Genomic DNA, 17,896 nt, shown 5'->3' on the forward strand with positions numbered 1-17,896 from the left:
GCAGGATGGGGGCTAAGACTGGGGCTTAGCTAAGAAGTAAGCTCAAAGGACCTTGCTTCACTCTAGGATCCTGTCTGCCTGGTGAGATGACAAAATGGGAGGCCATAGAGTCAAGTTTACTCACTAGTTGAAGCTTCTCTGGTTTCCTAACACCACCTTCAGGTCTCCACTTAGACTACCTTAGCTTAGTGTCTGAGGCTGTTCAAGTTGACCTTCTTTCTAAAATGTTGACTTTTCTTAAGAGAAACGAAAAAGAGGCAGCACTACTTCTGTAATCTCTCCTTGAGAGTCTCAGCACACTCACCCGCTTTTCTGGTGCCTTTCTCCAAAGTTCGTTTACTGGGTGTGCTTGAGGATACTCCATCAATAGTATGTCAAGGACAGACCTTAAATTGGGGTGGGCATAGGAGACCTTCAGGGTAGCCTGCAGTGGCAGGGTCATAAAAGCAGGTCTGACACCTTGATTTTCAAAAGTCTCCAAATGGCACACTGGGATATCCATGGTTTACTAGAACCCACTATGGGTTCTCTTACCATATGGCCTAACCTGATGCCTAAATGACCTGTTTTTTCATAACTGTCCTCATTGCATTGAGCAAACAGCCATTTTCTTCCATGCCTTTCTTTTTAATTAAAATTTTACAGATTAATTAGAAGAATGGAAATAAGGACAGTCTTTTGTGCATGAATTAGAATATATTAATTCCTATTTTAATGGGGAAATTATAATTTAATAATTGCAAATTCCTTAGTCAAATGCTATAATATATCAAAATCTATAACTACATTTTGAAATGCCAGAGCTTCCTAACCAATCTTCTGTTAATCTCTGTCAGTTCTGGTTGCTGCATCACTTAGGATACTCCTAGATACAACAAATAACAGTAAATCCAAATGAAAAAGTTTTCTATGTGAAATAAGTCAAAGAAAGACAAATACTGTATGATATCACTTAAATGTGGAATCTAAAAAATAAAACAAACTAGTGAATATAACAAAAAAAGAAACAGACTCACAGATATAGAGAACAAACTAGTTGTTACTAGTCAGGAAGAGGGAAAGGAGAGGGCCAGTATGGTGTAGGAGAACAAGAGGTACAAACTACTAGGTATAAAATAAGCTACAAGGATATATTGTACAACATGGGGAATATACCCAATTTTCTAATAACTATAAATGGACTATAAACCACAAATTATGAATCACTATACTGTATGCCTGTAACTTATATAATATTGAACAGCAACTAGACTTCAATTTAAAAATAAAGATTCTCCAAGTATTTACTTTATCACAGATTAAAAAAAAAACAAAACAGTTCAGGTGTAAGATAGCATGACAGACAGACTCTGCAGTGGCCTCCATGGTCCCCGCCACCTAGTTTTTATACCCTGCATTAACCCTGCCCTGACTATGAACAGGAACTGTGACTTATTTCTAATCAATAAAACTAGGCAAAGGTGATAGATGCATGTAACGATCTGCACATGATTATATAACATCAGACTGTACATCATATAGGCAGAAGATTGTCTCCTTGATGGCTTTAAGGAGGCAAGTGGTCATGTAGGTAATGCCAGTGTACCAAGGATATGCAGGTGGCCTCCAGCTAATAGCCAGCAAGAGACCCTCATGCTGATAGCCCCAAAGGAACTTAATTCTTCCAAAAACTGCATGTGCTTGAAAGCAGGTCCTGTCCATCAAGGTTCTATGGGACTACAGTCCTTCCCCTCAGATTGGTTGCAGCCTTATGAGACCTGGAAACCGAGGACCCAGCTACGCTGTGCACAGATTCCTGACCCACAGAGACTGTGGTAAAGTAAATGTATGTGGAATATTTAAGGTGCTAAGTTCTTATTACACAGCAATATAGAACTAGCACAGATAGTTTGAAAGTTATCTAATGCACAAACATTGTTCTAGGTCTATGTTGAATTTATTGCTGCAAAACCAATCACCCCAGATTTTGTGGCTTACGACCACAATAATTTTATTATGTTTATTATCTGTGAGTCAGGAATTCTGGCAAGGCTCAACAGGGTGATCCTTTTGATCCATATTTTGTGGTGGTATTTAGCTCATTACTGATTGGTCTGAAAGGATCAAAAAGCCTTTCTCGGGGGGCACTGTCCATACCCCTTCTGATGTCTATGTCAGAAGCTTTCTCTGTCCCTTTTACACTTTAATAAAACTCTGCTACACAAAAACTCCTGAGTGGTCAGACCTGGTCCCTGGCCCCAAAGCTAAATCTTCTTCTTTGGAGATCATGAATCTGATATCCTTCCCCAGAAGCTATCATCTTGGTGGCTCATCTGGGATCTTAAAGACAAGGTAAGAACGCTCAGAGCTCTAGCCTCTCTGCTTTCTCAGTATACATGTTTTCTGCTTTACTTTACTAACTCTATGTGGTGTGCCTGTCTGTGTGGATGTAGAATGAAAGAGATGTACAGAAATGAGTATGAAGTGAGCGCTGAGCCCTGCTCTGCAGTTTAGCCATGCCTCATAATGACTGAAAGCAGCCCCTAAAAGGGGAGCCTTGCCAGGGGCTCATACTACCTGCCAATGCCAAGAGACACCCACCATCCCTGCGAGGGGAGCGGCCAGAAGCGGGCAAAGGGTGTAGACTGAACTTTCCTTTCTCGGTCAAATGTTCCTGGTCTCTTTGACCATTTTGTAATTGTGTGAGGAATTAGAAATACTAACCTAATTTTTCAGATCATAGACTTCCAAGGGACTTGTGATCCATGCTATTACTGTGTACTTTTACTTACACCCCAAGCTTGGTAGTCATGAGACACCCAGCCTTGCTGGGAGTATGTTCGGGAATGAGGTGGAATTCTAGCTCCAACAGCGTGCTCAGGAACTAGATGGAACTTTAGCTTCAGCAGCATCTCTCTCTGAGGCTGCTTCCATGTGAGGCCGGAAGTCCCTGTCATAGCTGTGCCTCCAAACTACATGGATGGAAGCCCTGCTATCGAGCATGAGGTTTCCAAGAACATAAGTTGGGAATCACAGGTTGGAAGTACAGTGGGTTTCTTCCTTTGGTAGTGCTAGCTCTTAGCAGACCAGAGAAAGCTCCCCAGTGGCTTCTGTCTCACACCCTTAGAAAACTATCCAGGGGCTTCTGTCTCAACTCCCTAGACATTCCTTTTGTGAAATCTGTGGATATGAACTGGAAGGATTGGCCCTAGTAGCTTGAGGATATAAATCACTTTTTCCTCACTGGCCGACCCTCCATCACCTCTTTTGCTATCACACATACTGGCGTGGTGACGCTCAGACAGGCCGTCTTTGTTGTTCTTCATCCCTTTATGACTCACCACTTCTACTGTGGTCAGGACTGTACTCAGGAATGTGCATGGGCACATGGAAGATGGTTGCTTCCCCTAGGAAACTTTTTGGGAAACTACTCTGCTCCACCCCAGGTGGCATCAGAGGAAAAGGGCAAATCAAACAAAGGTCTTGGTGGCAAGAAACTAGAAATCAGTCTGGGATGCTGTCAGGTCTACACCTGGTGCATCTCCACCCTACCTCAAGGGTAGAACCAGGAGGGAGAGCAAGGCGCCTGCATCGGTAAGGGACAGACCAAGTCCCACCAGGGAAGGAAAGCGTCAGTGGGAAGTCTGTCTCCATCCCCAACTTGAGCAGGGAGGCATACCTCCATTGGAAAAAAAGCCATGGCTGACACTTTTTTCTCTCTTACAGATGGGAAATAGCAGTTCCAGAACCACTCCTTTAAAGTATATTAAAAAACAAACAAACAAACAAAAAACTGAGACAAGTTTGATCCCCAGAGTTTAAAAAAGACATGCCTGATCTTCTGTGATACTGAATGGCCACAGTATCTTTTGGAAGACAGGGAATGCAGGCCGGTTGAAGGATCTCTTAATTATAATACTGTTTTACAATTATAAAACGAGGAAAATGGGTAGAAGTGCCATATATGTTGCTTTTTATCTCTCTGCGAGAGAGGCTACACTTATGTCCTAAGGGTACAGATTTGGGTGTGAAACCTTCATCTGCCTCCTCTCCTCTTTGTCCCTGTATCCGGGGCTCCTAACTGAACAGGCTGAGAATCAGGGCACCTTTCCAGGAGGGGTTGCCTCAGTGTCAGTAGAAATTCAAACAGTCCCAGCTGTGGTTGAGACTATTTAGAGGATCCAAAAAGTACGTCGAAGTCTTTATGGGACTAACTTTACTTTATGAGCTTGACTTGGAGAGATGTAATGTATGTCTTGGGACAGAAGCTGACTCCTGCCTGACTTGATAGCTTGAGTTTTGAGAGAAGCTACTACTTTTGGAGATGAATGGCTTGAAGGCCTGGCCTTTAATGAGGGCTCGAACTGCCCTCCGCCCCGGCCAAAAAAAAAAAAAAAAGGGATTATGTCTCTATGGCAGACTGTTTTTGTGCACAAATATTGTTATAGATCCTGAAGCCTTAGAATTAACTTTGTGACTCAGCTTTCAGCTTTTCAACAGACATTATGAAAACTCCAGGAGGTAGCTCCTGACCCAGCCTCTGACTCAGATAAGCCAGACAAACCTCTGTTCAAGCCAGGAACAGAAGTCCTGATAAAGACATTAGAGTCTGGAGGACAATCTCTAGAGCCCTTCTGGGAAGGCCCTTACCAGATAAGTCTGACAAGCTATATGGGCTTGCTTCTGCGGACTCCAAAAGTCCTGAGTCTCCTCTTTGACTGTAAGACAATGCCTTCTTATCCTAAGCTCATTCCTATGCTGAATTCCACTATCAATCTAATTGCTGGGTCTGCGGAGTGCTCCCCCTCCTCATCAATAGAAGGCTTCCCATGATGGGTTTCTCTGCTTCAGGAAAAGGACTTTCTTCAACTCTGCAAATCTGATGACATCTAACAATCCTAAAATGGACTGGTATAACATATTGTACCTTAACTATGGAAATAATGTGACTTTTTAATTATGTTTCAATTTGGTTTAATGACTATTTTGTGCACATAAGAAGGTAAATGGGTCTAGATCTGGTTGTTTTCTACCTGATGTATATCAAATATGGGATGAGGTCATATGGCTAACTCCTGTAAAGGGATGCCTACTATCTAATGCTCCCATTTGCTGGGAACAAATAGAGTCATCCCCAGAAGTTAGCTGACAACTTATTTATAATGATCGGAAACAATTAGGATTTTCGCCTCAAGAAATATACAATGTAATATTTCCTGTGTTTTCCAATCCCAGTCCAGGTCCTCCTTTTGCCTGGCCAGGCACTGATTGGGACTGGGTCCCTCAGTCACACTGGTTTGCTCCAAACCAGACCTACTGGATATGTGGCTCTTACCTATGGGTGTGGCTTCCCCTGGCTGGATAGGGAGATGCACCCTAGGTCTAACTTTTACTCATGGCTTTGTATTTTCAGAGCTTCTAGCGAAGCCTGCTAATCTGCTACATCTTAAAACTTGTTGGGCAAGGTCTGTTTTTTTGCTGGTATGATTATCTGGCTACAATATTTGTTGTAGGAACTATTAGTTCTCTTTGGGAACTACAGATGTTATGCTATGAGTTGATGCTCTGACTAACTTAACAATAGGCTTTACATCCTCACAAAGCTATTTCAGCATTTAATGCTGAGATACAAATTAGAAAGGTGGTTTTACAAAACAGATTGGCCTTAGATATCTTAATGGCTGCACAAGGAGGAATTTGTGCCATTATTCATACCCAATGTTGTATATATATACCAGATATGAGCATCAATGTTCCTCACTTTACTAAATACATGAACAAGATGATTCAGGCTATGGGTACTCCTAAAACCTCAGTCACCTCACTTTGGGAAGCATTAACTAGCTCCCCACAGTGGAAAACTATTTTAATCATAATAATTCTAATTGTTCCATTTTTACTGTTTGCTCCCTTCATGTGTAACTGTGTAAACTGGATTTGTTTCTGTCTAAAAGCTTTTAAGTTACAAATGATTGTCCAGGCTCCTATGAGAGCCACAGCCTCTTCCAGCTATTACTTGAGACCCCTGGATCAGAGACCCTCAACATGAGGATTAGGAGAATACGTTGCCTCTACAATTTAGGAATGGCGCCCTTCAACAGCAGGGAGCAGTTATAGAACGAAAACGATGCCCTTTTCTCTTGGCAACCTAATTCTCATAAAAGAAAAGGGGGGAATGAGAGTCAATTCTTAGGTAGGCTGATAAGAAGCCCAGGGTCCCCAGGGTCCCCAGGGAATAGAAAGGGACATGTTTTTTTTTTTCCCTACATTGCGTTGTCTTAGTCAATATAACAATGTATCTTGCTGAAGGACATGTTTCTCCTTAACAAGAACCTTCTGATTAATCTTGTTATCTGAAGACATATGTTGTGGGAGTGGGTCTGGTAAGACCTTTCTGTTGTTAGTTCTAATCTTGCTAATTTAAGATGTATGTTGTGGGAGTGGGTCTGGGAAAAGTATATAAGGCCTTGATAAGACTAGCTATTGGGGCACTCTCCATCCCCCCTTTTGTGTCTATGTCAGAAGCTTTCTCTGTCCCTTTTACACTTTAATAAAACTCTGCTACACACACACACACACACACACACACACATACACAAAAGTCTTCTCTTAAATGTCTGATATGTTGGCAAGGATGACAGGAAGACTGGGGTTAGCTAGGACATTCCCCTTTTCCCTGTCCAGTTTTTGCAAGTTCTCTTCATATGGTCTCCCCAGCAGGTCATTGGTTTTCTCACATTGCAGCTAAATGCTTTTAGAGCAATGGGTTCAAGAAACATAAAGTGGGACCTGCCAGTCTCTGAAGAGCTCAGTCTATTGGTGAAAGCAATTAGAGAGCCCACATAAGTCCAAAGGGAGGTGATCAGAGACTCCACCCTTGTTATGGACTCACTGTTTTTGTCTCTCCAAGATTCACATTTTGAAATCCTATCCTTTGGTGTGATGATGATAATAGGAAATGGGCATTTGAAAGGTAATTAGGTCATGAGGGTGGAGTCCTCGTGAAAGGGTTAGTATCCTTATCTAAGAGTATAGTATAGTATAGATAGTATCCCATCTAAGAAGAGACACAGAAGAGCTTGATTCCTTTTGCTCTCTCCTCCATGTGAGGGTACAGCTGTGTTCGATAGCTAGAAGGTAGCTATCTAAAAGCCAGGGAGTGGGCTCTCAGCAGAACTCAGTCATGCTGGTACCCCAATCTTGGACTTCTAGTCTCTAGAACTACACGCATTGCAGAAAAGTATACCCAGATTTGTTGTCTACTAAGTTATATGATATGCTCAGACCTATAGCCATCAGTGGAAATAGTTGGCTTAGAAAAGCTAATATACGTGTCATATGTGAATATCACTTAATTTTCATGAAAACTGAGCTAGGTACCATTATCATACTAATGTTACAATTTTGCTTCTATTAAGTGTGCTGATTCCTAAAAGTCTATGATAAATACCTTATTTGTGATCTCTGTCAATATTACAGTTAAGCTTTGTCTCAAATGATGGAAATGTATAATGAAACATACATTGCTCTCATATAGCTCATGTCCTTGTATTAGGATATAAATAATCAACATGTAAGTAAATATATTATTAAATGTTTGATACTGTGGAAAAAACAAAGAGGCAAACAACACAATAAATAACAGATCATACATGTTATTGATGCTTGCCAGAGCCAAAGACAAAACAGTTATAAATCAATTAATTTTAAAATAGAAAATTACCTTTAGGATACCTTATTAAATGTAGATATAACATAATAAGTAGTATATTCTCCTTTCCTAAAAAGTGATGCATTTGAAAAATTAAGTATCTCAAATTATCAGGTTTATGATTCAGAAATATTTTTAAATCTATCATTATGATAGGTGCAATAAATATGATTGTTCTATTTCTAATTAAAGCTCTAAATGATTCTGTGCTGATGACCATATTTTTCAAAATCATATCCAAAAAAAAATTGTGTATTTTGCAGTGCCCAAAATATAAATCAGTGAAAGAACATCATTTTCCTAGTTTACTACATCATAGTTTACTAAAATGGTAAACTAATATTTACTTTAAATATTGAGACCAGTGTGCTTTTTATGGAAAGATTTGAGCATTTTAAATTGGAGGGATGAGTGAAAGAAAGTGAAAGTGAAGTCGCTCAACCATGTCCGACTCTTTGCGACCCTGTGGACTGTAGCCCACCAGGCTCCTCCGTCCACGGGATTCTCCAGCCAAGAATATTGAGTGGGTTGCCATTTCCTTCTCCAGGGGATCTTCCCAACCCAGGGATCGAGCCCAGGCCTCCTGCATTGCAGGCAGATACTTTAACCTCCGAGCCACCAGGGAAGCCCAAGGAGGGTTGACAGACCTTCAGTATTACCAATATTCTCTAGGCATAAGAACTTCAGCATCATCCTGACATGCCCTCAATCTGCCTCCATGCAGTGGACTGCATTTGCAACATGCCGTTTGATAATGGTTGAGATAAGGACATAAGACAGGCATGGAAAATAATTGTTCACGCTACTCCTGCATCAGTTTTGTGGAAAACAATTGCCTAGGTCAATATTTCATGGTATGAAGTATTCTAGTGTTGCTTTCTTTCTCCCTGTCCCCTGCATTGTTTTTTTTGATTGTTCCATAGCTTTTCATTATGGGAAAACACATATCTGTAATGTTAATATAAATGTATCTCCCATAGTTTTCCCCCTCTCACACATGTGCCTTTCTTCCTTGCAGGTGTGCTTAAAATATTAATCAACATAATTTACGACTTCAACAGAATATTACAAGTGTGACAGACAAGATTACTTTGTGAAGGAAAAACTCAATCTCCTTTGAAAGTGATATCCACTCATGATTTAGGAGATTAGCATTTACCATTTCAGAGGTTTCACCCAAGGAAAGCACATAAATTGGAGAACAAAGAACCCTGAAACCAATAATGGCTATTATTACTTTCAGTCTTCACAGTATCTAAATGCAGATCTGCTCTTCACAAAGAGTTTATAAATTTACTTACATTAAGATATGAATGACTGATCAGTCTAACTTTTTACTATTAACCAAAGTAACTACATTCAATGAGCCCAAAATTCTATCCAAAAATTAATCTTAGAACATGAGGCTTTGATGAACAGGGCGAATAGATTTATGGTGTTTTCTTGTGGATTGCAGATAGGAGTCTTTTGGGGGCTTCTGAAATAACATTATGCACATAGTTATCTATTCATAATATTGACAGTGTCTAGAAATGTAACAATTGCTCTCCTAATGGAATTGGCATTGAGAAATACATTCCATATTATATTTGTCTTTTATGTCACTATATAATATTTTCCAGGTAACCATATTTCTAATATTTGTATTTCCTTTTTTGCAAAAATGAATTTTCTCTTGGTATTTGTGTCATATGTAATAATCAAAAAAGAAATAAATTCTTAAATGTTAATAAATTTATGCTTTCTATAGATATTGATATTTCTAGCATCCAGTTGCATAACTGGATGCTAATAACCAATAAGTGCATGAAGCAATGCAACAAAAATTATCTTGCTAATATTATCAGTTACTACCATAAGGGGTAAATTAGTTTATCTTATGAAAATTGAGAAAATATTTCCATTTGACTCATTTTTCACTTCTTTTAGTTAACTTGTTAGCTAATATTAATATTTATTAAGTAAAAACCTATTCTGTGTGACCACTTTATACTGTCTAACTTCTATGGAGTAATGCAAGATAAAAATTTGAAGATATTTCAGCCTAGTTACCTCTATTATTTCACTATTATTTTGGGAAATTTGATGATTTCTATCTTCCTTCAGGACTTAAATGTCTCTGTAAGACTTCACCCAAGGGCATAAATCTTTTAACAAATGTAATTTTAGAGCAAGCAATCATGCCCCTTTTCTCTGACAATTATGAATTTTCACATCTCAGATATGACCACAAATCAATATTTCCAACTTGCAAATAAATCCATATCAGTAAGAGGCCTTATTGTTCTAACACAGGGAGTTCTGCTACCTCATAATAGGAAGTCAGCAGGAATGACCACTGTGCACTGCTGGAGGCTTAAGTCAGGATAATGGAGTGCGGCCACATCATACTTCATTGTGATTTTGAAATTAAAGGAAAGAGGGTTGGTGTGGGTCCCGGATTAGTTAGGTGATGAGAAGATCTGAGAGACAGCAAATGACACGGACACCTCCTGGATATTTGACTGATTATAACGCCAAGGTCGGGCTTCCCTGGTGGTTCAGATGGTGAAGAATCCACCTGCAATGCGGGAAACCTGGGTTCCATCCATGGGTTGGGAAGATCCCCAGGAGAAGGGAACAGCTACGTACTCCAGTATTCTGGCCTGGAGAATTCCATGGACAGAGGAGCCTAGCAGGCTACAGTCCATGGGGTCGCAAAGAGTAGGACATGACTGAGAGACTTTCACTTTCCCTTTCAACACCAAAGTCTGTCTCCCTGTGTTAGGAAATGGACACTAGATTTCACCTCTTTCCTAAGTGATTCAGGGATGCTTTCTTCTTCCTCCTTTCTATCTATTTATTTCTACCTATGCTGACACATTGCCTGTGCTATTGGCAATGATAAACACAGTGGAGCATTTGTTTAAGGGTGAAAAACAGATTTTATTCAGTAAGTCCTGACAGTAAGAGAAAGAGCTGAGCTCCATTTCAATTCTGGAAAGGTGATTGGGAACTTTAAGGAAGAAAGAGGGAGGGCAAGTTTGGGGCTCAGTGGAATTAGAGAGGTGAAAATGTACAAAGGGTGGTCAGTGTAAATGTGACAGGCCAGTTAGGTTTGCAGGCTGGCAGTTATCCGGTTAGAATTTTATCTTCCCACAGAGACTGGGAGGCTGAGACTTTCTTCTTAATGATTTCATGTCAGAGGAATAGTTCCCAGACCCTGGAGAGAGATGCTTCTGTTATAAGAGGCACATATCCAAATTTTCAAGTCCTTCTTAGTAAACAATCTAAGAAAGAGAGGTCATAAGAGCCAACTAGAACAAATAGTAAAATATTTTCCTGGCAACGTTGGGCTTTCCCAGGCAGGCATTTTAATGATAGGGAGTCGGGTGTGGGGTTGGGAGTGGGGTGAGGGGTTGGGCAGCAGTCATTCTAAAGACCTAGCTTTCTGCTGCCAAAAGCTGTGCTAGAGTTTGGTCAAGTGTCTCAGGGGGAAAGTTTGGGCAGAGTTGTTATGTACACAGAGTTCGGCCATTTTTAATCGTTCTGATGCCCTCATTCCTAACAGAGTGTAGCAAATAACCTAATTTCTTCCTTCCTCAATGCAAATGTAACAAAGGAAAAGTGTTGACTGGAATTTTGGTAAGAAGTCATAAAGAAATTCTATTGTAGTAAGCTTATCTGAAATTAGGTCCCTTTATAATCACACATTTTCTGGAATATCCAAATCTGACTCTTACTGTGATTAAACCTAGAAATCAATGCAGTCAGATACTTGTTCAGTTGCTAAGACATGTCTGACTCTTTGCAACCCTATGGACTGTAGCCCTCCAGGCTCTTCTGTCCATGAGATTCTTCAGGCAAGAATACTGGAGTGGGTTGCCATTCCTTTCTCCAGAGGATCTTCCAGACTCAGAGATTGAAACTGCATCTTTTAAAGATAATCCAGTCACTTTAATTGTCTACTCTAAAATTTAACTTTTGAAATATAAATGGAATGAGTGCATTGATCAGTCAAATCAGTTTTTATATGGGAAAAATTCACTTATCATTTTGATATTTTGCAATATTGACCTGTGATGTTCATCTCAGGGGAAAACATTGTATAGTTAGAGTGGATAACATGAAAAAGAAGTTTAATATCTAAAAATTAACTGGTGCCAACCGTGAGTTTTGGATCAGATAGAGAACAAGCTTTCATTTATTAAGTGGACCTTCCATCTGGAAGCTTTTGCTTGCCTTGGCTGGCTAGACTAGCTCTCAGTCTTCCTTAGTTTAGTACATTTACTCTCTTCCAGATGCTATCACAAATCTGGTGCTGCTTCATATTTTTCCTTGACACTATTTTCCATTTCTCACTTACTAATCAACCTGTTCTAGATCTAGTCAGCAAATCCATCTTTGTCTTTCATCTGTTTTTCATCTGTTCACCACTTTATTCACTAATTATTTACTCTATGAAACACCATTGCTCTGACCTGATGAGTGTGGCATTATTATGCAATTTTAATATAAGGATTATCCTATGGGATTTCCATGCAAATCATTTAATAATGCATGCTATTTTCTAGTTGCATTCCTCACTGAAAAATTAATCCATAGCTTTTAAAGCCTGATGACAAATTTCTTTTGTTTTTTGGCAGGCTAGCAGGCAGTGAAAATAACGTGAGTCAGCATTATATGTAGTGCCTCTGATTCACTGAAATTTAACACTATGAGGTGTATGTCTGTAAATGCTCTATGTTGCTGTTTTATTATAGCTTATTACATCTGACAGTTTTACAAACTCATCTTTAATGTTATGCCAAGGAATAAGTATAAAGTGCACCAATATTGCATGGTGTTACAAAAACAGGGATTAGTGTTTTATGGTAAGGCAGTTAACTAGAGAGTTTGTTTTATAATCTAGATGATGTCATTTAAACTACTATATCAATTTGCAAAGCCAAAAGAACAATGCTTTGTTTTCTACTTTAGGTAAATCTTATATTCAGCTAAATATCATCCTAGTTTAAATAAAAGTCATACCATTAATTAAAACATTCACTGTATTTTTCATCATTGTTCACTTTAAAATATTTCAGTGTTATATCTTTGTCTAAGCAGTTATACATGGTTATATATCTAATGTATATAACAGATATAGCACACTCATGACTATACATTTTATCTCACACATGAGCATTAGGTACAAACATACCACATGCAATGTACAGACTGAACTGGGTTGTCAAGGGCTTTCCATAGGTTTGAAGTCATTTGTGCGTTACTCATGCTTTATAGTAGTGGTTCTCACAGTATTTTCTGAGGTTCTGTAGGATTTCAAAACCCTTTTGTGTCTTAGTGAGGTCAAAACTATTCATTTCTTTATAGTACCATGATATTATTTGCCTTTTTTCACTTTTGTTCTCTAACAACTATCCATTTCCAGATATGATTTGAATGTAAAAGTAGAGATGAGAATTCAGTTGATTTCTCTTAGGTCAAACATCAAAGAAGATTAGCAAAAATATGAAATCATACCACTTTTCTCATCCTTTTAATTCTCTAGGGCTTTATAGTTATTTTTTTCATTAACTTGCAAGAGGTTTATTCTTGTAGCTTTCAATGGATTAATAAATAAATGGCTTTAAATTTCATGGTTTTAATTTCTAGTGTAGTAAATATTAGCCACATAAGGAAAAGCTCCTTGGTACCCTCAATAGATTCTAATAGGGAAAAGGCCTTTTAAGACTGAAAAGCTGATCTAGAAGACAACCATGGAAACTGATTTTTTAATGTTTCAATTTTCTTTCATTACCTAAAATACTATTATAAAATTAATGTGCATGAATACTCGGTTGTGTCTGACTCTTTGAAATCACAAGGACTGCAGCCCTCCAGGTTCCTCTGTCCATGAGATTTCTGAGGCAAGAATATTGGAGTGGGTTGCCATATCCTTCTCCAGCAGATCTTTCAGACCCAGGGATCAAACCTGTGGCTCCTGCATTGGCAGGCAGATTCTTTATCACTGAGCCACCAGGGAAGCCCTACTCGTACTAATACTAACCATAAAAAACCTCCAGATCTTTATGCTTAATTTATTCAACCACTTATTTCTTTCATCTCATTAAATTTTTCTTTTACAATAACTATTATGAGAAATACTCATTTTGCAACTTTTGCATATGATTTAATTGGAGTTTACAATTTTATTTTCTTCCTTATTAAAATATAAATGGCATATTCCCAGGTTCTTGAATTTTCCTTTTTTTCTAATTAAAAGCATTATAAAGTCATTAAATAAGCAATTTATTCTTCTGACAACTCCTCTGGAATTTTATCTCTTACTGGCCCTTTCAGATTCTAATAGTAAGTAATCCAAGAGTAACTGCTTATGAGAAATGTAGTATATTTTTGCTTAATGCATTAGTAATTTAAATTAAAATAGAGTTGATGGTCTTTTAAAATGTTTAACATTAAAAAAAAATCCTATGCAAACAAAGAAGACAGTTGTATATGATTAAATAATGAGAAGAGTAGGTATAGGGGCCATCTGGAATTAGTAAGTGATGGATGAATTCTTTTTTGTGACATCCGCCACTGCCACTCTGGGAATTCAGGGAAGTGTTGAATACTACTGGAAAAAATTTTTTTAAAAGCAACAAAAATTGGATTTTATGTGACTAGTTCATTTGCTCACAGTTTGATATTGAATCCTATAATGTAGGAGTTTTGCTTGAGATAAAGAATGCTGGCTGATACAAATGAAATATAAACAAACATTTTGTAAATATTAATTAATTAGCTAATTAATTAATTAGTTAAAAGTTATGTTTAACATATCACAAAGTAATATTTATCAAGATAAAGCATATACATGTACCTATTTTTTAATGTGCATCTATATAAAGATGCACATTAAAACTGAATTCCAGTGTGGTTATCTTTAAAGACTTGATCATGTTTCATTTTTTTTTCCTGTCTTAGCTATGTAAAGTACTTAAATGTGATAAAAATAACATAAACTCTCTTATGTAACTATCAATATTTCACTTTTCTTTCTAGCATCCATGACTTATATTTGAAAAAATAAGTATATTGATAAGCTTTCTTGTAAGGCTCTTTTGGTTTTCCTAACTCCAGCCACAGTAGCTATATATTCTCCCATAAGCGAAAGAATAAACAGAGAAAGAAATTATAAAATACATCCGTTTCTATCATCTGTCTGGTATTGTGCCTGGTAATTCTCTTTTAAGTAAATCAGATTATGGAAATTACATTTACATGTGGATCAGAAAAGAGATACAAACTTCTGACTTTACAGATGGCTGTTTTTCTTAATTATATGAATAACAGTTTAGAAATACCTAATTGGTCATGCCTGACAAGTAATAGCAGTTTTTCCAAGATAAACAAATGTTCACATTTTTCATACTTAATCAGAGACTTTATGTGCAAAAATGACCAAATGTATCATCTATTCTGAGCCTCCTGTGTTGTTTTGCAATAAACGACCATCTGTACTTTTGATTTGACTGAGTTTGTCTGTGTGTGATGACCAGAGAATTTGATTACATGGCAGATGGTTTTGGGAGAAGAATTTGTCTTTTTAGAACTAAGCAGACAAGCACCTCTCAATATTTTGTCCCTACTCTCCCAACTGGCATCTGCTAATTTTGACAGAAAGGTAAGTTCCAAGATATAAGTACCTTGATGTCATTCTCTTCGCTCACCTATATCATAAAGAAATGTGAGGAGCTTGTACATAGCATAGTTACTGTCATGGGCATGCACATATCAGAATGTGCTTATTGACAGCGGAAATGAAAGTGTGTGTCCATGTTCATGGGCCTGGAATTATTAATGTGGGAACCTATGCTGATTCCACCTCTCAGTCACCAGGTAATACTTCGCATTCTCTTAAGTATCTACATTGCTAATGCTTCAGACCCTCTTGTTGTTAGGCAGGCTGCAATGCAAGCGTAGGTGAGGATCAGAAATTCAGTCAGCTAAAAATATATTCATTTAATAAAGTCATATACACTTTTTCACAATATCTTGACATATTTAAACCTGATTTATGTAATTTTTTTCCTTTGAGATTCTTAGCTATCTTATGCAAGAAGTACATCACTACATTTCACCACATTGTATAAGAAGCTGAGGCTTTGAGAGATTGAGTTACTTCCCCAAAGCCATCATTTATGAACTAGCAGAGCTGTAGCTACAGTTCAGGATGAATTAACTGGTATGTGACTTCTGTTAATTTCAGTTACTAGCAGATGCTTTACAAAAGCAAAAAGCAAAACCCCAAAGTTTTACTAATTTTCAAAAGTCATATTTTAGGTCCTAAAATAAAATTTCAGACTACTGTGGAGATTTCTGGATGACATCCTCAAGGAAAATCTGCTGGCCTAAGAGAATATATTTCTTCCTATGAGTTGTACCCTAAATCTTGAAAGACCAACATTGAGGCTCTGACTTAATTACGAGAATATTTTCCCAGTCAATAATCAAGTTAAAGGAACAGCATTATGAACCAGATGATTTAATGCCAAATACGAGAAAACAAGGCTTTATAGGCATTAGAATATTAGTGAATTTATATATACCCTTAGATAATTGTTAAAATATCCAGTTTCTTAGGGATCTTAATTAACAGTCTAGCTAGTGTAAAAAGTATCTGAATGTATAACATTTTAATGTATGTTAACGGTTATTGGAGATAAATGATTAAGACATCATGTCAAAAGGTGAGTTTTGAATTTATAAATTATCCTCCCCACCAATATAATCAGAGACACATGAAAAAAAAGAAAATATAAATTAACCCATACAATCACTAGAAACAAGTAATCATGTCAAAGATAGTAAAAATGTTAAGCAAATTTACAAGTTTTAAAGCAGAAAAAGATCAACAAAATAGAGCAAATATACAAAAGAGGAGAGAGGTAAGCTGTTTGAGGTGGTTATTGATTGATTTTCCCTTAAGAACACCAAAAATAAATGAAAAGCAAACCCAAAACAAAGTAAACTCCCAGCAAGTTACAGAGTACTTACTGGAGTGATTAAAGTGGGTAAAGAACCACCCCGGGTTTACCTGTGCTCAAGATACAAACAGCTTTTACTCCAAAGTGCTAGGTGCAACTGCCTCTGCACATTGGTATCTGCCATATAAGTGCCTAACACAGATATGTTGGTGATAAAAAGTCAGAAAAGATCTCAGGCAGCTCCATCTCATCATAGTAGACAGAGGTAGAAAAACAGATTCTAGATATTCTGGATAGAGTAGAAAATTTCCTCAATTCTTCTATCAGGATTACATTAATGTTTTGTTTCCTCAACTAAATGCTGTTCTCACTGTCAATCTGTGCCCTCCACGGTCAGTTTGCGGAGCCCGCCCTGGGATGCACCGGCAGTCTCAGGTAGCTTCTTGCTGTTCTTGGTTTCATTGAGCAAACATAAAGATCTAAGACATAAGATAGAATTGAGAAAGTATTCAATAGGAATTTTAGAAAAATTTAACATGTAAACAAGAAAAAAGGGCCATCAAAGAAACAAGGGCAATTTCTCTGAGCTGAAGAGAATTTTACTTGGGTCAAAATGCTCTACTCAGTGTCAAGCAAGAATATTAAAGAAGAAGGGGAAAAAAAGAGACAGATAGATACATAAAAATAAGGTCACTTGAATATGTTCTTTTGGCAATATGACCATAACAAGAATTACAAAGAAAATAGCTATATTAATGGAATTATTATGTTTTATATATATAGCACTTGTGTTAACAAAAGAATTGACAGACTGTAATATGCATGCCAATGAACTCCAATATATTAATCCTAATTAATCTGACTCAGTTTAAAGGATATTATGTTCAATTACATACTTATTAATTTTGAAATCTAGATGGAATAGAGTTTTGAGGAAATAAATGAATTATGCAAATATATATAGCATTATCATAGAAAGGCTAAATTTACCAATACATGTAAAATAGAAAAAAATAAAACCTAAACAAACAAAAAGACTAAAATTCCCAAGCCCACCCACAAAGTCTTTTAACCCACAAAGGTACCTGAACAAAGAATTTTTATAAAAACTGAAGTAAAATCAAGCACAAAATTATTTCTTTGCCTTCAAGCATTTCCAAAGCAGAAGCAAAAGTTATAAAACTTCTAAGTCCATTTTATCTTAGTATTATATAAAGAGATAGTTTATATAGGGTGCAAATCTTGAACCAAT

The sequence above is a fragment of the Cervus canadensis genome, chromosome 1 (genome assembly GCF_019320065.1).
Source record: "Cervus canadensis isolate Bull #8, Minnesota chromosome 1, ASM1932006v1, whole genome shotgun sequence".
In the NCBI taxonomy this organism is placed as follows: Eukaryota; Metazoa; Chordata; class Mammalia; order Artiodactyla; family Cervidae; genus Cervus; species Cervus canadensis.